Source organism: Halichoerus grypus, chromosome 8 (assembly GCF_964656455.1).
Source record: "Halichoerus grypus chromosome 8, mHalGry1.hap1.1, whole genome shotgun sequence".
NCBI classification, from domain to species: domain Eukaryota; kingdom Metazoa; phylum Chordata; class Mammalia; order Carnivora; family Phocidae; genus Halichoerus; species Halichoerus grypus.
The window spans coordinates 27,388,477-27,409,382 of NC_135719.1; the positions used below are offsets into that span (position 1 = coordinate 27,388,477).

A 20,906-nucleotide genomic window follows, 5' to 3' on the forward strand; every position below is an offset into this window, starting at 1 on the left:
CTTTCAACTGAACCTAAACATGTGATCAAAATTCCAGGCTTCAGTGCACTTGTAGTTACTGCTCAGTAGTCCTACAGCCTTTGTTGGTCCTCCATGTGGTAGTCACAGGTCATGAGGTTTCTGCATAATCATTGTGACATTCATGAGTTACAACCTCATGTGCACAGTTTTTAAATCAGTCATTGTCTTTGTTCCTTCTCTGCTGTTCCAGTCTCAGGGAGATCATTTGTTTGGTGGTTAGCCGATAAGAACACACACTCAAAGCTTTTGAGAGAATACAATGCATCAGGGAGATGATTATGATTTTATGAGCAGGACAATTCCCCATGTTTGGAGTGCATTTCAGAGCTACGGTCCCCAAGACCCAAACCAGTCATCAAAGAAGTCAAGGAAAGACCCTGCTGAAGGAGTCACCTTTTGAAGCCAAGTGGCTTGCTTAGTGATTTTATGTAATTGAGTTTCAACTTCCCCAGAAGTGTTAATCCAACGTTGGATTAACCAGAGTTAATCTGGCGTTGGCCAGAGCACAGACACCTCTCTGCTCGGCTAAAAGATAATCAGGAGCTGTCCTGTTATCAAGGACGGCTCTGGCTAGAGGACAAAGGATCTTTGTTGGGCAGCTGTTGTCTTAGCAACACATTCCACAATATCTTCAAGAGTTAAGGAGAGGTTTCTGATCATATTCTTATTTATATTTATTCCTAACTGGGAGAGTATGACCCTGTCCAAGGAAGTGAATCCTGAGTCGTGAATGCCTCTTCGCAATTCCTTTCTAGCTCAGTGATGTAAGTCCAGGGAGGGGAGTCAACCAATGAGGTGCAACAGTTAGGGGCACAGGTAGGTAACCTAGGAGGCTTTGCCTGGTTATACTCCAGCCATCTAGACCTTCGTGGGCCCAAGGAGAATGGTAACTACCACAGACGAAGACAAATCCTGCCAGGGCACAAACCACTTTTACTAGGGTGGCACTGTTAAGGGACAGACAGGAGTTTTGATGACAAATCCAACCATCTGAAAAGCAAAGCTTACCCCCACCTCCCCCCCCGCCCCGCCCCCGGCCCCAGCAATGGCTTGGGAGATAGGGATGATGGCATTATCTTCTCAGACCAGGGCCAGAGTAAAGGAAAGAAAGGGAAGAAGAGAGGGTTTCATGTTTAAAGTATGAAGTCTTGATCCAGCATCTTGGGAGGAAGCAATCCTCCTCGATGTTGGCTACTTCTCTTCTTTGGCAATGTGATTTGGAGGTTTCCAGCACCCATATGGGATCAGATGTCAGGTGGAGCCTTCTTTAGTTATGAGATGCATATCTAGGTTCAAGTCCCTGAACCTTGGCTGCCATCTGGACAGTAAGGAAGACCTGGTATAGTCCCTTCCAAGGAGATTCAAGGGAAGTCTCTTTTCCCAGATACAAAATCAGAAGGGTAGGAGAAAACTGGAAACGTTAGTTTGGAGAGCCATAGCTAGATTTTGAGGAAACTAGAAGAATTCAGGATTCTGTCCAATTTATAGGTATATAAAAGAGACATAAATACAGTTGACAGGCTTAGAATCTGCTATAGATAAAGCTCTCAACATAATTTTTCTCTCTATAATTACCCCCATTTTGTATAGTAAAATGCATCAAACTTTGCCTGTTATTTATATAATTGTAGCAATATAAGTGATTGACCACATAAGCTCTTTTAAAGAGTGCTTTGCTGGAACCTTGCAAGCAAGTTACCAAGCCGATTTTTACGTTTTTCTCAAACATGACAATCCAGTCAAAGCCGTGGTAATATGGCCAGTTTTTCCAATTATGTCCTGATACAAGGAGAACAGATTTCTCACTGAACTTATATGTAAGTAACTCTTTTGCCATGAAAAGGATACTCAAGAATTTCTGAATTTTGGAGGGATCAGGTAGGAAGAAAAAAGTACATGTTTCATCTTTGTTCACAGAGGTATATCTTACCAAATTGTTAATAGCTTAAGAGAAAAGAGAAAAAGGTTTTCCTAAAATCTAAAAAAGCAAGATATTAGAGACCCAGCGATGTTTTAAATAAGAGTCATAAATATAATCATCTTTCCCAAAGTTCATTTATTCCCATTATTGATTCTTATTCTGCTTGAATCCAGTTTTCCTACTAGTTCCAGAAATTCTTACCCAGTTGAGATGTATGATCTGAAAGTTATCAGAAACCTGTCTCCTAGAGTACTTGTCAGATTCCTTGCCATGAATTTGCAGGAAGCTTTTGTAAAAGCATCTGAGTAAAGCAGTAACTGTCTGTAACTGACAAAACTTAAAATGGCATGGTTAAAGGTCTGATTCGAGTTCATTATGATGCAATTGACAATGAAATTTGGTTATTTCTGTGACATACAACATTTTAAGATAATAACTGGAATTTTGATAACATTATGCCAGGACTATATCAGATTTCCAGAAATTTCACATAATTTCTGGAACACTTCCATACCCACACAGCATAAAGAAGGCTTAGTATTACTTTTTACTCGATAATGCTTCCTATGTAATTTGACATAGCAAATAATCCTATTAGATTAGCGTCTCCCTTTTTATAAGGAGAGAGGACAAATCCTTTGAGATGTCCCAAGATTCCTCTAGAACATTTCAAAGTCAGTCAAGGTCAAAAAGACAGCATTTAGAATTTGATTTTGGAGAATTCTGTCAAAAATATCAAAAGGTTTGGACACTTGGTCAAGTAGGATCATAGATCACTATGAAGCAATTCTGTTGTATATTTAACCAAAGTCATACTTAAAGATTTCATAGGCAAATACAGAAAATAATCTAGTTCTAGGCAAAATTTAGCTCTTCTGTTACTAAGAGTGGGTTTACTTAAATAATCTGATAAAGATAAAACAGAGAATCTTTGTTTTTCTAAGCAGACTGCATTAAAGAAAAGACTTTGTCTACAATTTCTTATTAAGGGCAGACCAATAATCTGAGAAACCTTTGTTCTTTTAACAGAGAGAAAAACCAAACTCTAATTTTGTACCAGTGTATTTTTTATATTAAAACTCATTTTAAAATAAATTCATTTTAATCTTAGCCAGATGCCTTTTCCACAGACCTTATACAACTTTCTTTTTTACATTCAGACTTTGTCCTATATTTTTCCTCTTTAAATAACTGGCCTCACGTTAGGGCAAAGTTACTTTCTTCTCCCTTAACAAAAATACATTTCCATTCTTCATACCTTCTTTTACCAAAAGCACACATTCTACTTTTTTTTTTTTATATGGAGAAGTTTCTCTTATCATTTTTAGTAGCTTTAACCGTATATATTAATTGGAATTCTTAACCTTTAGGAACCTTAACTGAGAAGTTAACTTAGTTGTGAACTGTCTTTTTATATTAGCATTCTGTCAGTTGGCAAACTTACACTTTTTATGATTTCTTGAGATATGTGCTTTTTTTTTCATAGAAAATTTCTCAGTGTGGCATAAAACACATTTACTAACAGACCCAAACATCTTTAGTTTCACTGTAATAAAAGACAAAAGTAGGTAAACAAACTTGGTTTAGCAATTAATGTTTCAGTATTTTATCTTAATTTGGAAATGACCTGGATATTCAGTGATTTTTAACTTAACTCATTATTTAATGTAACTTAGCAAAAACTGTAAAGTTTCAGGTTATCAAAAAGGTTTTGGAAATTTATTTTTTCATACACATACCATAAAACATAATTTTTCCAAAAAAGTTTGCCTAAAAACTGACCTCACATCTATTCTAAATCATTTGCTCCCAACAACTATGTTTTGATTACCCACAAAAACTTCATGAGACATTAGGCAAAATCAGCCATCATTTGTCTTGTGGATGAATTTTGTAAGAGATAAAGCATGAACTTATTTGATTGGTAAACCTAAGTAGAATAAAAAGTATGCTTCATATTGATCACCCTAATGACATGTCTGTTTTAACTAAACCAACTTAAATTGGCTTTATTTTTTTAAAAAGATTTATTTATTTGAGAGAGAGAGAGCACAAGCAGGGGGAGAGGGAGAGAAAGAGGAAGAAGCAGACTCCCCACTGAGCAGCGAGCCTGATGAAGGGCTTGATCCCATGATTCTGGGATCATGACCTGAGCTGAAGGCAGATGCTTAACAGACTGAGCCACCCAGGCACCCCTTAAATTAGCTTTAATACTGAATATTTTCTCCAGATCACGTGAATCTTTAAAACATTTGCGTTCGTTTCTATTATAGATATCTGAGATTTAGAAATGCTTAGTTTATAAATGCTAATTTTTAGGCCAATTAGAGTTCTTTACAAATTAATTTTAGCAATACCATCTGGAGGTAAGAAATGTCACACATCTTCAACAGACACACATAAACCTAAAAACAGAGACTTTATAGCTATTGTCTTAAATTTTCTAGCCATGAGTTGGGTATGATAATGCAAAACTCACTCGTTTGTGAAAGAACAGTTGGATGCAGGCTGTTTTTCTGGCAGGTGGACTAACTTAAGCCCAGATGGCTGACATTTTTTTCCTAATATTTGTGGAGAAGACATTTAAGATTTTTCATTAGTCTCAATTTCAAATGACTAATCCCCCTTTTTGTTCCACTTCTGGTAAGAATTACCTCTCTGAGGTTTGTACTTTTCATATTTTCATCTCGAAGGCACAGGGAAAGGACGCAAGTTTCTCCAAGAAGAACTTTGGTTTCTTAAGGCCAATAATTTACAAACCTTTTGAGGTAAATAGGGGAGGTTTTAGAAGTACTAAAAAGAATAGGTGAATTTTGAATTGCCTCTAAAGCTGCATTTCTAGTTTTGTAAAGATTTTGTAAGATAAGGAAAGTTGCTTTTAATTTTTCAAAGAATTGGGTTGTAGCCTGGATGTTAAAGAACTGACCTATCTACCCACCTAGGTTGGAATTAAATTTTTTTTTTCTTTTAGTTTTCCCTTGTCTGTTGAAGGGAATAAGGTAGCAGTTTATCAGAAAATCCCTCAAAGGGCGCTTGGTTGGCTCAGTCGGTTAAACGTCTGCCTTCGGCTCAGGTCATGATCCTGGAGTCCTGGGATCGAGTCCCGTGTGGGGCTCCCAGTTCTGCAGGGAGTCTGCGTCTCCCTCTGGCCCTCCCTGCACTCCTTCGTTCTCCCTCTCAAATAAATAAATAAAATCTTAAAAAAAAAAAAAAAAAAGAAAGAAAAGAAAATCCCTCAGAGTCTTGTCAACTCTGGGAGGGACACATAGGGGGCTCTTCCTTGAAGGTCGATATGGAGGTTTCTGTAAGGTCATTAGACTTTGTTGTCAGTCACGGAAAGGCTTGTCTGATAGAGAATAACTAGAATGAACATTCAAATGAAGGAGGACATAGGAAAGCAGTCAGAATTATGTCATTTTTATAGTTTTTGTCTTCGGTACCTCTTGTGTCTTTTTAAGTTTTTATCGGCTTTTTGCAACAAGACTTCCAATGAAGCTATATTTGGAATTTGGAGGCCTTTGCTTTTAAGTGAACTTCTTAAATAGCCTTATCGAATTGGAACATTCCTCATAATGACCATTGTAATTCTAGGTGGTGATTCCCCTGGGGGCTGGCTGCAGTTTGGTAGGACCCTAGCCACAAATGGAGTTTAACCCACATCTAGCTGCACATGGGGTGCAACTCACACTTCCATCTGGCCTTACTTTGTGGCCCCCAAACTGATGGTTGCCAAGTCAAGTTCTTTGGGACACAGAACAAGCTTAGTAAGATTCTGCTATCTTTGTTACGTATCTGTAGCTTTTAGGACTGCAGTTTTTAGACATAAAACAAGCAGGTGTGCTGGAATGTGGTGTGCTCAACCCTTTGGATTTAGAGGATCCCATTTCTTTTAGCTACTAGGCCTTTGGGTTTCTCAGAACCAAGCTAACATCCAAGAGGTAGATGCCATGGGTCTGGGAATTGTGGGATGTTTTATAGTATGCCTTGTTACAAGGAAATTTTCTTGAGGTTGGTTGGTGACCCAGTGTCTATCTAACCCGTTCTGTGACCAAGTTATTTTATCACGGGAGTCTTGAGGTGGTGAGCTAACAACTTTTAAATGCTTGACCCATGCCCACCGTGTTTATGGCCTTTTTTTTTTTTTCAAACTTTCGAAATTCCCATTAGCACTGACCTTTGTTTAAAATAAAATTTTGTTCACCTGAGGCTTTGCCCTCGACCCAGGCCAGCTTAAATTGGGATAGTCCGATCCCAGACCCAGTCTGATTCTGGTACCAGTCTCATGTTCAAGTCAGACCCAGTCCGACTCTGGCCAGTAACTACCAAAGCTCTCCATATGTAGTCTGGGGACTCAGGAAAGGATTGGGGTTTTCCACTCAAAATAGGGAACTTTGCAAAGCCAGTTAGACTGGGAATTCAATGCAAAGAGAGCAGAGGTCAGAATTGAAAGGAACTTACCTATAGCCCACGGAAATGTCAAGAAAGTGACTTGAGAGGGTTCACAGGGTACACACCTGTGTTTCTTGTCCCCATATGCCACCAGAAGTTTACTTTGGATTCCATTACTGCCACCAATCTGTTAAACAACAAAATTCAAGTGAGTAAATTTGAAGATTGAATTGACTTCCTTAAACAATTCATGAATTAGGCAGCATCCATCTAGCAAATAGAAAGGAACTCCATTGAGCTGCAGAAAAGGAAAGCTTTTTTAAAGGTGGACAAGGAGTGGAGAAAAGGAAATTATTAGCAAAGAATCCATTGCTTTAGCCCAGGTCGTCCTCCTAAGGGGAACGGAAGGGGTCTACCAGTAAATTTCTTAATGCTGACCAGGAAACTCCATGTTGACTGGTTAAAGGTTACATACCTGGGGGAGGGGGTTGAAACTGCCATTAGGTAGTAAGTCTTGGTTTGTTGATGTGGGGCCTTAACACAAGTGACTCCGTTCGGGGCCTGCAGTTTTCTTTTTAACACCACCCACCTGACTTTGCCTCCATGCCTCCAAGTCTTTGCTCATCTGGTACCTCCTTGTGGAGCTGTACCCTGACCACCTGTTAATACTGCCCGGCCACCCTCATGCCACAGGTGTTCCAATCCCTCTTACCGTCCTCTGTTTTATTCTCTTTTCCTGTAGCATCTGTTACCTTCTAACATACCTTATAGTTTATTACATTTATTGCTTTGTCTCTTCTTGCTCAAATGTAAGCTCTATACGGACAGGGAGTTTTGTCATTTCCATTCATGTGTTCCAAGCACCTGGAACTCTGCTTGGTTGAGTCTCAATAAATATGCATGAATGAATGGAATTTGAGGCCAACATGATCAGATTGAGAGACTCCTGGTGGTGGCCTTGTCTTTATACAACACCAGTGAGGTCTTTCCACAGGTAAGCAAGAAGGCTTTACTGTGGGCACGATGTGGAGCACCTCATGCCTGGAGGAGTTGAGGATGCCTCCCCAGGAGGGCGAGGGTGGGCTGGCTCTCCGAGGAGGAATGTACATCATTTCTGAGTGGAAGCCTTGTGAGCCAGGTGCTGGAAGGAGCACCTGGCTCACCCTCTTTTGCCCTTTGCTTCACGATTAGCCACATTGCAGGAGAGCACCTGGCTCACCCTCTTTTGCCCTTTGCTTCACGATTAGCCACATTGCAGGAGTGGCTACTCCATCAGCCTGGTTCTGGGAGATAGCATGACCCTAGCCGCAGCAGGTTACCTATGGACTGATCAGATGGATGGGAAATAAAGTGTTATTGTTTTAAACTGCTAAGATTTTGGAGTCATTCACAACTGAGTCAAATGAGCAACCACGAGACAGTAGAGGTTTCTAAAACAAGGAACATGGATATTGGAGCGGATCTGAGAAGATGGGGCTTTGAGTTTGAGAGGCTGTTGGGGTGTCCAGATGCAGATGTTGGGTGAGCACATGGTGTGAGTGTCGAGCTCACCAGAGAGGCCTGGTCTGGAGAAGACTCAGAGCCATTGCCGTGGAACCGGGTGGTGCGCCACCAGAATGCACCAGCTCACCTGCTCACAGAACAAGGGACAGAATCCCAAAGAATTCACCATATGAGAGTGCCAGAAAAGAAACCAAGTAGGAGTCATCGGAAGTGCTAGTGGAGGGTCAGGAAGCAACATAGGATAATTTGAGTTAGTTATATGAAATGATATATGTGAACACCCGCATGGTGCCTGGCAGGAATAGTAAATGTTCAATAAATGGAACTATACAAATGGAGGATTCATGCATATGTGGACATAAATGCATGCCCAGCATTATTTATAATATAGAGTCAGATCCACATCCCCCCAGCCATCCCCACATACACCTGTCCCTCGGTGAATACGGGTAAGATCTAGGGCAGCAGCGGGCTTATACCTGTACAACTTGGTTAGCAGCATCCAATCCTATCGATTTCTGAGGATGTGTTACCAGAAAAAGGACCCATTCAGAACTGGGGTTCGGCTGCTTGCTGCTCCAAAGCCAATACTCAAGAGACAAGCATTGGGAAAGGCAAGGTTGCTTTATTCAGGAAGCAGGCAGCCTGGGAAGATGGAGGATTAAGGTCCCAAAGACCATCTTTCCCCTTCCAGGCGATGCAGGAGGTTTTTAAAGGGGAAGATGCAGGAAATGGTGATGGGGACTAAGTGCAGGAGAAGCTGGTGCTCGGCAGTTAGTTAATCGTTTGTCCTTGCAGGGCTTCCAGATTGCTCTGCTATGCCAATTCCCAAGGCTCCCAGGTGTCTCTCAGGGAAGGATACCCCTCCCTGTAGCGTAGCAAGGTGCGTCTGAGCAAGGCAGTCCGGACTCCTCCCCCTGTACCAGGAATCAAGGCTCCCAGGCGGCTCTTACTGAGGACACCATGGTCGGTGGTGGCTCTTTTCGAGGGCAGTCCAGCTTTATCTTCCAGAAAGTCTGGTCCTTTGCTCCTCAAGGCCAGCAGTCTGCAGGATCTCAAGGGAAGTAGATTAGTTCTGCTATAAACTTAGGTCAGCAAGCAAGGAGGGCATAAGCTTGAAGCAAGTTAGCCCTTAAAGGAGTGGGTTGGAATGTACTTACAAATGGCCCATTGATTAGGCTGTTGGGGGTGTGTGTGGTTATGAGGCACTTTAGTATGTAGGCCACCACCATCCATCCATGGATGGAACTTTTTCCATCTTCCCAAACTGAAACTTTGCACACATTAAACACTAACTCTTCATTCCCCCTCCCTGCAGCACCTGGCAAGTACCATTCTGTCTGTGGCTGTGAATTTGACAGGTCTGAGGACCTCATATAAATGGAATCATACAGTATTTGTCCTTTTATGATTGGCATATTTTACTTAGAAAATGTCCTCAAGGTTCATCTGTGTTGTAGCAGGTGTCAGGATTTCCTTCCATTTTAAGGCTGATTAATATTCCATTGTATGTATGGACCACATTTTGTTTACCCATTCATTCGTCAGTGGACACTTGGGTTGCTTCCACCTTTTGGCTATTGTGAATGGATGTAGAAATATTTGTTCAAGTCTGTGCTTTCAGTTCTTTTGGGTCTATACCTAGGAGTGGAATTGTGGGGTCACAGGGTAATTCTATGTTTAATTTTTTGATGAACAAAGGGAAGGTTCACTTTTAGGATGAGGAGACAGGGGATGTTTGCTGATGGTGGTGGAAGGACTCAGGTGTAGAGACTAAAGGCACGACCCATGGAGCAGAGCCTGGAGGGAGAGGGGTGTGGGATTTGGGAGAGAGAAGAGAGAGAGTATTAGTGGTTCTGAGGCAGAGGAGGGTGGGGAGAGGTGGCAGGGAGAGCTGCTTGTCATCCAGGCCCCCGTAGTATGAGGCAAGGCAGTCAGCATGGCTGAACCCTATGGCTGGGGCACAGGGGCTCACAATATGGCAGCTGAGCTAAAGTTGAAAACTGGATACTTCTGGCAACATCAGTGTCCCTGTTTTTCTCCAGTAAGACTTGGAAACTTGGGGGTGAACATTTCCCATATGTTAATGTTGGAAATGAGTGGAGGTTGTAATTTTGTAAATGTGATGTTAACTCAAGGTTACTGCAGAAAATTTTATAATTAATGCATACTGTTCTATTATAGGCAGAATAAAAATGTTTTCTTTACATATGGTGTTCTATGCAAAGTGACATACACATGAGCTGGCACTAGGCATTAAAAAAAGAAAAGGAAATTAGGTCACTGCTGTAATAATTACTTGACTCGGGGGGGGTGGGGTTTGTTCCGAAATCACTTTTTTAAGGACTCTAGTGTTTTATGATTCCATTTATAGGAAGTTCAAAAACAAGCAAAACTCATCAATGGATGATGGAAATTCTAGTAATAGTGGTTGCCTGTGGAGGTGGGGACAGCTGAAGGGGGTACAGGAGAGCTTTTTGGGGTGGTGGAAATATTCCATATCTTGATTGGGATGCTAGATAAGGTGTATGTATTTGTCAAAACTCACAGAACTGCGCATTTACAGCCTACGAATTTCACTGTATGTACATTTTACCGCAGGAAAAAAAATTGTGGCATCAAACAATCCCGTAGTGTTACGGTACATTGTGGGGATTGAGACCCACTCACAGAAATGAGAATGATGATGTTTAAAAGATGTCATAGTCACAAAACCTAAACTGCCTGCAAGGTAAAAATTCTCTGGAAATCTCCTGACTTCAGGGTTAGTAATATATGACATCAAACAGGACCTTGGAAGTTAATTTCTGAGCTGAGGTGGGAAAAGGTGTTATATATATGTGTGTACATATATATGTGTGTATATGTATATACGTGTATATATATGTATATGTGTGTATGTATATGTATATATACACACATGTGGGTGTATATGTGTATATGAGTATATATATGTGTGTGTATGTATATGTATATGTGTGTATGTATATGTATATATACACACATGTGGGTGTATATGTGTATATGAGTATATATATGTGTGTGTATGTATATGTGTGTATATGTATATGCGTGTATGTATATGTATATGTGTGTATGTATATGTATATATACACACATGTGGGTGTATATGTGTATATGAGTATATATATGTGTGTGTATGTATATGTATATGTGTGTATATGTATATGCGTGTATATATATGTATATGTGTGTATGTATATATACACACATGTGGGTGTATATGTGTATATGAGTATATATATGTGTGTATATGTATATGTATATGTGTGTATATGTATATGCGTGTATATATATGTATATGTGTGTATGTATATGTATATACACACATGTGGGTGTATATGTGTATATGAGTATATATATGTGTGTGTATGTATATGTATATGTGTGTATATGTATATGCGTGTATATATATGTATATGTGTGTATGTATATGTATATATACACACATGTGGGTGTATATGTGTATATGTGTATATATGTGTGTGTGTATGTATATGTATATGTGTGTATATGTATATGCGTGTATATGTATGTATATGTGTGTATGTATATGTATATGTGTGTATATGTATATGCATGTATATATATGTATATGTGTGTATGTATATGTATATATACACACATGTGGGTGTATATGTGTATATGGGTATATATATGTGTGTGTATGTATATATGTGTATATATGTGTATATATATATCTCAACCTACTTATGTGGTTATCTCACATGCAATGATAAAAAGCCTATTATACAGCATTATATGATATTATAGGCTGACTTGTATGAAAAACGTGGCACTAAATAGACCATTAAAACTATATTTGTTTATAGTATGAGAGTTGAAACAAGAAGATAGAGGGTCGCCTTGTTTGATTTCAGCTGGAAACCTCAGGAACATGTGCCTCAAATTATTGGCCATTCTGCACATGCGCATGTTTGCAAATGACTGTAAAAGCACCAGGAGCATTGATTCCGGGGTTACCCATACATTTTAGTGAGTAGATGAATTTGCAAATACGGAAGCTGTGAGTAATGAGGGTGGTCTGTATGTACACAAACCCAGGGATACACACATACCTGCATTTCTGGGTTTATCTCTCTTTCACTGAAGCTAACCATGAGTGTGTATTGGTATTTCCAACTCTAACCCAGCACCGCTGGGTTCAGTGTCTGCTTCAGTCCCCTCCCCCGTGCTTATTGTAACTTTTTTCTCTGGCTCCATTAAATCCCTTTTAATCGAGTAAAATCCCCCGGGTTTTATTTTAATAATGACTTATTGAAGAGGTCCGTTGTCCTGTAGAATGTCCCACATTCTGGGTGTGACCTGTTACCTCCTCACGGTGCTGTCTGACCTGTTCTTCTGTCTCATGGCATGCAGTTCAGTCCTCCGATTCCACTTTGTTTTGCTAGGGAAATTGGCCCTCTGATCTTTGAAAGAGTAGCCATGGCGGGGGCCTTTTTTGTGCCAGGGACTGTGTGAGGCACTTCCTCTTCATTATATCTGTAATCTCCACGGCCCTCTGAAGGACTGGGCTGACCATCTTCTTTTAAAGACGGAAACACCAAATTTAGCTTATGATGTGCATGTGTATGCAGCTGCCCAGGGCCAGAACCAGGATTTGGATCCAGGCCTGTTGCGTTCAAGGCCGTGCTGATCCCAGTGCCCAGCTCTGCTCCCAGGGCTGGGAAATTTGGCTCTCCAGGACCGGGCTCTGGCAATTATATTTTTAATTTGCTGGCTAGGTGGTTCTTCGGCTTTTAAAATTTGTATTGAACCCTTCGGACTTTTACTCCTTGTTCCTACTTAAGTTAACAACACATTTTCCTACTTGTTGAGGTCAGGTCTAAAACAAGCCTGATATTGTGGCCACTGAAGGGCTTTTAGGATGGATGTTCAGGCCTGGAGGGGAGCATGAGTTCTCTGCATTCAGCGGCGGCGGGGGGGAGAAGCATTGCTTTTTTTTTTCCACTAAAGAGCCAGCTCTTCAGGGGAACTGTCTTACTTGAAAGTATTCTAGGAATTCACATCTTTGCTGCAAATACCAATGCGATTTGCATTTACTTTGGAAATTCAAGCACATTTTATCCAACCTACAGGCACTAATGAAGAGCTGATGAACCACAGAGACACTGGTTCAAATAAATGATTACAATTGGCAAGCGAAGTACAAACATGACCCTGATGAATTATAATCAAGAGTGAGTGGAAGGGGTGATTTTATTAATTATCCAAACTCGAAATCTAGTTTCAGAATTGTGAATAATAATAGAAATTAGAGTTGGAATATTATATAAATTGTTCCGTTACTTTTTAAGCAGGCCACTTGATACAGAAGACTCAGTTTTTAGGTTCATCCTGTCGCATTTATTTATTTTTGTACTTAGAACTGGATATGAATCTCCTTTTAGAATCCAGATAATCAGCTTAAGTTAGTAATTTAAACATTTACTTAATTTTTATATTCTTCAGTTAGTTGCAAAAACATTACAGTTATGTTTTTTTTTCTTCTTTATAGACCTTTTGGCTCATGTACTCAATAAAGAAAGCTGTATAGTCTACCACAGATTTTAGGTTTTGAGAAATCATTATGTGCTGGAAAGAACCACTAATTCTTTTTAATCAGCTGATTTTCCATTGGTCTTTTGCATGGATCAGAGATGCTGAGAAGTTGCAGTTATGATAAACCAGGGATCCTCGGCTTCAGGTTTGGTTGGTTAGCAGAGGTCGAGTATAAAAGACAAGTTAAGATTACAGCAAGGTTTTATTTTTTATTTTTATTTTTTTTAAAGATTTTATTTATTTATTTGACAGAGAGAGAGAGCATAAGCCGAGGGAGCGGCAGGCAGAGGGAGAGGGAGAAGCAGGCTCCCTGCGGAACAGGGAGGGAGCCCGATGCGGGGCTCGATCCCAGGACCCTGGGATCATGACCTGAGCCGAAGGCAGACGCTTAAGGGACTGAGCCACCCAGGCGCCCCTACAGCAAGGTTTTAGTGACATTTTTGTTTGCCTGGCCCCAGTTCCTGTGAGTTTCCTTCTTTTGGGCCTTATGAGTCCTTGGAAAGAACAAAGTAAATTTAATTGAAATTTTGTCTAAAGATTCGATATGTACCAAAATAGCATGTTTTAAAATATAACATTGTTGGAAATCCCATAATGTTATAGATATATATGAAAAATACTTTCTACTGAGTAATTAATATTTAAACTGGTGGGTACGCCAGGCCTTGGTTCATTTTAATGATTGAACATTGAAATCATTCATTCCCTTGTATTTTGCTTGAAGCCTCTGGATTCATTTAAGAGTCTATAAAAATTGTAAAATCAAACTCATCTGTTTTCAAAATTTTCTCTATAGTGAGCAACCGAGATTGAATTTAGAAGTAAATCATCTTCATAGGCAGTGTTGTGACTTCAGCTGTCCTGTGTAATACCAATTTCCAACTTTCATGTGCTTTTGACTAAATCTGTGATAAATATTTTAAATTTGAAATTTTAAGATAAATCTCTGATGACAAAGCACTACTTTTGTCTGTTGCTTTAGGAATTTCTTCGGGGAATAAAAGTTGTCTTAAAGTTTAAAAACTGTTGACCCAAAGTCGTGTCCCCTGGTGGCTGTATTATAGGCACTTGCTCAGGAATAAAATCCACGGCTCTTTGCACATGTAGATGTGCTTTGATAAGACCTGTGGAATATTGCTGACATATGAAAGATAATTTGAGTATGTTGCAAAAGAATCAAGTACATTTTTCTCTCTAGGTGAATGTTAGGTGTTTTACAATGTAATTCCTGTGCATGAACAGAAAATGACAAATGGCAAAATTTGCGGTATCTGAACTCTTGCTGGATTGATTGGTGGGAGTTTCATGGGCTCTCACCCTGTGAATGACATCATCCATGGGCACAAGGGTTCTTCCTAGCCCAGATCCCATATCTAGCTCTGTCACCACTGGCCTCTCTAGTACGTTGCTTGCCTTGTCAATAGCCAAGGGTTTTATGGTTCTCCCAATAGACACATATGCTGTGCTGTCATGTTGGGTATAATTAGGCTGGCCAAACAGAACTGAAGAGGTTCCCAGGATATAGGACTTCCGGTGCTAAAATCCAGGAAGTGCCAGGCAAACTGGGACACAGCATTTTTGTAGTGACATTTACATTTTTGTATTTTCTTTTGGCAACATGATTTTGAAAGAAGCTAAGAGCCTTATTTTTATAGTCTGCTCCTATTTTTATGTCTGCTTTTCCTTTTTTTTCCCCCCATAAGGCAGCTTGACCAGAACCAAAGGACAGTTTCCAAAACGACACCACAAAGATGCTTTGAGGACTTGGGTCATTTTTATCATCTAATAAGAGAGAGGTAATATTAATGAATGTTAAAAGTTAAACAAGCAGTACTGAAAACTTGTCCCAAGCCCCATCCAGGATGCATTATCTTGGTAAAATATTTGCTTGTTCCAGGGAGTACCAAGTACGTGTACCCAAATCTGGGTCTAGCTTCATCTACAACTCGTTGAGGAGCTGGGGGCTTTCCTCCTCTGAAATTGGCATTATTTCTTTCTCTTTGCAGATTGGAAAGTCCATTTCCACCTTGGAACAATTTGAGAAGCTAGAGATCTCTGAGTTCACGGTTTTGCTGGCTTATTAACATAAATGCTAATGGAATTATGTCTCCTTGCTTAATTAGATTCCATGGACTCTTTTTTTTAAAAGGTTGTATTCAGAGATCCTTTTTTCTTTCCTGAAGAAGGGAAAAATCTTTGATTTTTAAGTTACTTTTATTTTTTAAATTACTGTACAGTAAAATGGCCTCTTTGGGGGCACAGTTCTGTGAATTTTAACACATGTACATTTTATATGTTTCAGAATACAGAATTGTTCTATCATGTCCAGAAAACTCCCTGGAGCTAGCCCTTTATAGACAAATGTACCCCCACCCTCACCCTTAACTGCTGGCAACCACTGATCAGCTTTCCATCACTATAATTTTGTCTTTTACTGATAGTCATGTGAATGGAATCATACAGCATGTAACCTGTTGAGATTGGGTTCTTTTGCTCAGCATAATTAACGCCTTAGAGATATATCCAAATTGTTATTGCATAAATAGTTCCTTTCTTTTCATTGCTGAGTAGTATTCCTTTCTAGGAATGTACCACAGTTTGTCCACTCATGCATTGCAGGACATTTGGGTTGTTTCCAAGCTTCTTTTGGGCGACTATGAATGGAATTGCTACTATATACTTCAGTGTATATGTTTTTCTGCAAATATGTTCCCATTTATCGAGGGTGCATACTTAGGAATGGAATTGCTGATAAGTATACATTAAGATGAACAAATAAACAAGCAAAATGCAAATGCCAAACAAAGGCAGACTCCCCAGAAAGGAAAATGCAGGAAATCCCTGCAAGTAAACACCTGTTTGTCAAGTCAGGCAGAGTAAGTGGGGGACTATGGGAGAGTGGCTGGAAGAGGGAGAAAATTGGGAAGCGTACAACCAGGCCGTTCAGTTCCCTTTGACACAGGCCACAACGAAATGGCTGCAGGAAATAAGCATCACCGAGTTGAGAGCAGTTTCTCAAGCTTGCTCCCAGCTGAGGTTCCCCGGAAGCCACAAGCCCCCATTTGAGAAACGCAGTGTTGGGGTCCCATAACTCTTGGCTTGTGTCTGCTGTGCTCTCTTGCTGATTCTTTTACCAGAATTCTACTTTGAAATGTCCATTGGCAGCACAAGCCTTTTTCACCATGTGAGACGTCGTTTCTTACATGTAAGGCCTTGCTTTGCCACCAGTGGGATGTCCTCAGACCTCGGCTTGACCATCATGGGATGAGTTGTAATGTTTCCTTCCTGCAGAAGTATGGTCACTATGCTTCCGGCTGAAGCTGCTGGAGCCAGACTCTTTTTTCTCTTTAGGTCTTTGCTTGGCAATATATGGATGTATCTTGCGTGCATTTGGGTATTCTGTAATTTGTAGCACACGATCCTTTCAGGGACTTCAAATCTTACGTACATCCCGTTGTACAGCTGTGGATGAGTGTGAGACACCGGTGACGGGATATGGGTGAAAGGCACGAATGTGGGTTTAATCACACAAATATCCAGTAATCATAAAGCTGCTTACATGACTCTTGCTTTGGAAGGCCAAGGAGACAACACACTGTGGGGACCTCTGCACCAGGGCAACACATCTTTTAAAAAGCCTTCGTGAGGGGCGCCTGGGTGGCTCAGTCGGTTAAGCAGCTGCCTTCGGCTCAGGTCATGATCCCAGGGTCCTGGGATCGAGCCCTGTGTCGGGCTCCTGCTCAGTGAGATCCTGCTTCTCCCTCTCCCTCTGCCTGCCGCTCTGCCTACTTGTGCTCTCTATCTCTCTGTCAAATAAATAAATAAGATCTTTTTAAAAAATTAAAAAAAATAAAAGCCTTCATGAATACCAGACCTATCTGATATCACCGGTCTCCTCCAAGGTGGAAACAGTGAAGTACCTAGATCTTCACTCGTGGATTTCTGGTTTCTGCCATCATGGAAGCCCAAATGACCTCTTTGAAAGATTGCAGGGAATTCTTGAATGCCTGAAAATCAAGACATATGCCAGAGCTACAGCAAACATATGATCATTAGCTCATTCAGCAAATTTTATTGGTCATCTGTTTCTAGGTACAGATGTACAAAGCTCCCAGGCTCTAGCAGAGACAGAGTAGACAGACAAATAAATCTGCAATATAAAGCCTGGTCGTAATCAGTCTTGTGATGACATATAAGGCAGGTGTGGGGCTAGAGTGACAGGTTGGTGGCTCTCAGTCATTAGGTAAATGGATGGCCTATGTATGCTTTATGCAAAGGTGAGGGTGGTTCAGTTTAGGTAAGAAGGATATAGGGGCCTTAGGGTCAAAAGGTAGCTATAGCTTTTTCTGTGTAGGGGTCCTCAGATTTGTCTGTTAAAAACTTCCTTTGGGGTCTTTGAGGTCTCCTGCTGAGAGATAGTCAGTGGAAGACAAGGGCACTGTTGCAGGCTTCCCTCCTGGGACCCTCTACCAGCTGCCAGGATGGGCTGTGGGGCCAGCTTCTGAGGCCTGTGATGGGGGGAATTCCTTCTTGAGTTCATCCAGAGCCAAACTGGAAGAAAAGGAACTCTCTGGGAATCATTTTATCTTGATTCAAAAGAATGCGTTTTTTGTTTTTTTTTTTATTATTCATTTGAGACACAGAGATACAGAGAGAGAGAGCATGAGCAGGGGGAGAGGCAGAGGGAGAGGGAGAAGCAGGCTCCCTGCTGAGCCAGGAGCCCGATGCGGGGCTTGATCCCAGGACCTGGGATCATGACCTGAGCCGAAGGCAGACGCTTAACCATCTGAGCCACCCAGGCACCCCAAAGAATGCGTTTTTAACTATGTTATGTGATGGGAAGTAAGATTTATACTGTTAAATAAATTGGCCTTTCTCTTGTGGATATGTGAATTCATATCAGCAGCCTTAAGAAAAAAAAATGTAGATAAATCGCCATTGGAGTTTAGGATTTCTAAGGGCCAAGGAGATTTTTGACCATTAGTTCAAAAAAGAAAGGCGAATCAGAAAGGAAGGAGGCATCTGTGATCCTTTCGAGGCAGAGCATGGCTTTTAATTTCATGACCAGATTCTGGTTAGTCACTGTAATAAAAATGCAACCCAAAGGCCCAGCTCACTGGGGTAGGTTGGAACATACCATCCTGGGCTAGACACCTGCCCAAATGATGTGAGGGGGGGAATGCGATCACAGACACTGGTGCTGGGGGTGGTTCTAATGGTTCCCGGGCACAGAGTGCCAGGACCCTGAGGAAGAAGCATCCCAGAGGGCCATGTGGGCACCTCAGGTTATGAGAGGACCAGGCATGGGGAGTTGTGGGTGTGACTGAGCTTCGCTGATGCTGGGGATTCAGTCATAAATAAGACGTGATCTCTGTGCATGAGGAGCATCAGTCAGTGAAGGATAGATGTTCCCACATAATGATGGAAGCCTGCCTGGGAGTGCAGTGAACAGGTAGAGGACAGGTGAATACACCTGGGTTACCCTGGGAGGGTTGGGCTGGGGCAGGTGTGATGCAGGAGGCCAGAGGTCAGGGCTGGACCAGCAGTCCATTGGCCTGATTTTAGGCCTGTGGATCAGATAGCGAGGGCTTCTCCCAGCAGTGTGGGTCCCAGGGTCTGAGTTTGCAACTGGGAGTCAGGGGCTGATGGCGAAGCCAGGATGGAGCAGGGCCCACTGGGCCCCTGTAGGTGTGAGCTGGTGTGCTGTTTCCAGTCCATTTTCAGGGGTGCCATCCTGTGTGTGACCCCCACAGTCTTGGTCATTAGCTGTCCCTGGAGGCGTGCTATGTGTGCTGGGGACACAGAGTCCCGGCTCCAGTGGATTTTACAGTATCAGGGAGAGGGTCCAACTGGAGACAGCTCATAAAGGTGTGAGGAAGATAATGTAATGTAGTGCATTTGCAAAGGTAATGACACTGGAGCAGTTCTTCAGGGAGGACTGCCTGGAGGAGGTGAGATTTGAGCGGAGACCAGAGCAGTGAAGAGCATTCTAGGCAGGACAGATAAGCAAACCAAAATGCAAAACAAAAACATGCAGGACCTCTGGTATGCTTGGTGTTTATGGGACAGGCAGAGGACTGGGGTGGCGGGGCCAAGTGCATGAGGGGACCGGTGGGGAGAACTGAGGCCTGCCAGGAGGCAGGTTTTATTCTAATTGCAAAACATTCCAATTGAGGTTATAAACAAGAATGTGCCGGAGTTACCTTGAGCTTATGAAAGTCATTTAATTTAGAATTAGAGCAGATGCGTTGAGAAAACATGTCACTAATTTCATATTTAACACGTCCACTTTGCCTCTTCATTTGAAGGTAAGTGCGTTTTGCAATGATATGGCATATTATGGCCAGAGAGCCATTTTAGAGCAACAAAGGATGAAATCTTCTGCAATTTGTCATGGTTTTTCTAACTATCAAAATAGCCTGTTCACATTGAAAGAAAATGCAAATGTGTCGGCACTTCCATTATTTTCAGACTTCCTAATCAGAGTGGTCTTGTGTTCGTTTCATTAATTTGAAGAATAGAAAATGAGGATTTTTAGACCTGGAGTGAGAGGAGAATGGATCGATCTCGTTGCTACCACCTCCCACCCCTTGTCCTCATAAAAATTGCAATTAAAAAATTTTTTTTTGTGGGAAAATAGGCTTATAAGATTTATTTGACTTTTTAATTTATTTACTGATTTTCCCCAGGCTGTGCTCTATATGTTCTGTGCCTGGAGATGCCAGGGATTATAAGATTACAATCAGGCTAATGAGTTTACCACCGCTTGGGTCTAAAAATAACCTTAACAGAAATGGTTATATATATTATATAAATTTGGGGAGAGGCTTCCACAAGATAAATTTTACTTCGTAGGTTCTATTTTTGTTGAAAGCATGCCTGTAAGATCTCTCTGGGGGCAGGTTCTAAAATGATATTGTCAGGAGAAGGATCCCAAGCATCGTGTAGCCGTTGTAAAACATTCAGAATGACATATAGATGGACCCCCCCCACCCCGAGACCTGTTTCATAAACATTTAGATTCATAAAAAAGGTAAGTAGTGTGGAATTCTTTATGAATGGAACACTGGTTCATCACAATAAAACCATACCTGCAGGGGCCAGAGGGGCACAGTGGGAAGAAGTAGAGGTGACCTTTGAACCACATGGTGGTTAGGGGGACCGACCCCGCTGCTGAAAATCCATGTATAATGTTTGCAAATTAACTATTTAACAAATCTTAACTACTAGTAGCCTGCTGTTGACTGGAAGCTTTACCCATAACATAAAGAGTCTGTTAACACATATTTTCTATGTTATGTGTATTATATACTGCATTCTTACCGTCAAGTCAGCTGGAGAAAAGAAAATGTTATTAAGAAAATCATAATCCATTCTGTAGTTATGGAAAAAGTCTACATGTAAGTGGGCCCGTGCAGTTCAAACCTTTGTTGTTCAAGGGTCAACTGGTCTAGAACATAGGTGCTAGAGCTGGATGGCCTGGGTTCAC

The 20,906-nt window shown here is 41.2% G+C and overlaps 1 protein-coding gene across 9 annotated transcripts in view; it reads left to right on the plus strand.

Moving 5' to 3' along the window:
* ENTREP2 (endosomal transmembrane epsin interactor 2) overlaps positions 1–20,906 on the plus strand; it is a 473,415-nt gene that overhangs the window by 136,538 nt on the left and 315,971 nt on the right. For 3 of the 9 annotated variants that reach the window (XM_078078975.1, XM_078078976.1, XM_078078974.1), the window contains exon 2: positions 15,121–15,213. The exons of the other annotated variants lie outside the window; for them this stretch is intronic. The gene's annotated coding sequence lies outside the window, so the exon portion shown is untranslated. The remainder of the gene's footprint in view (positions 1–15,120; positions 15,214–20,906) is intronic. 9 annotated transcript variants of the gene reach the window in all.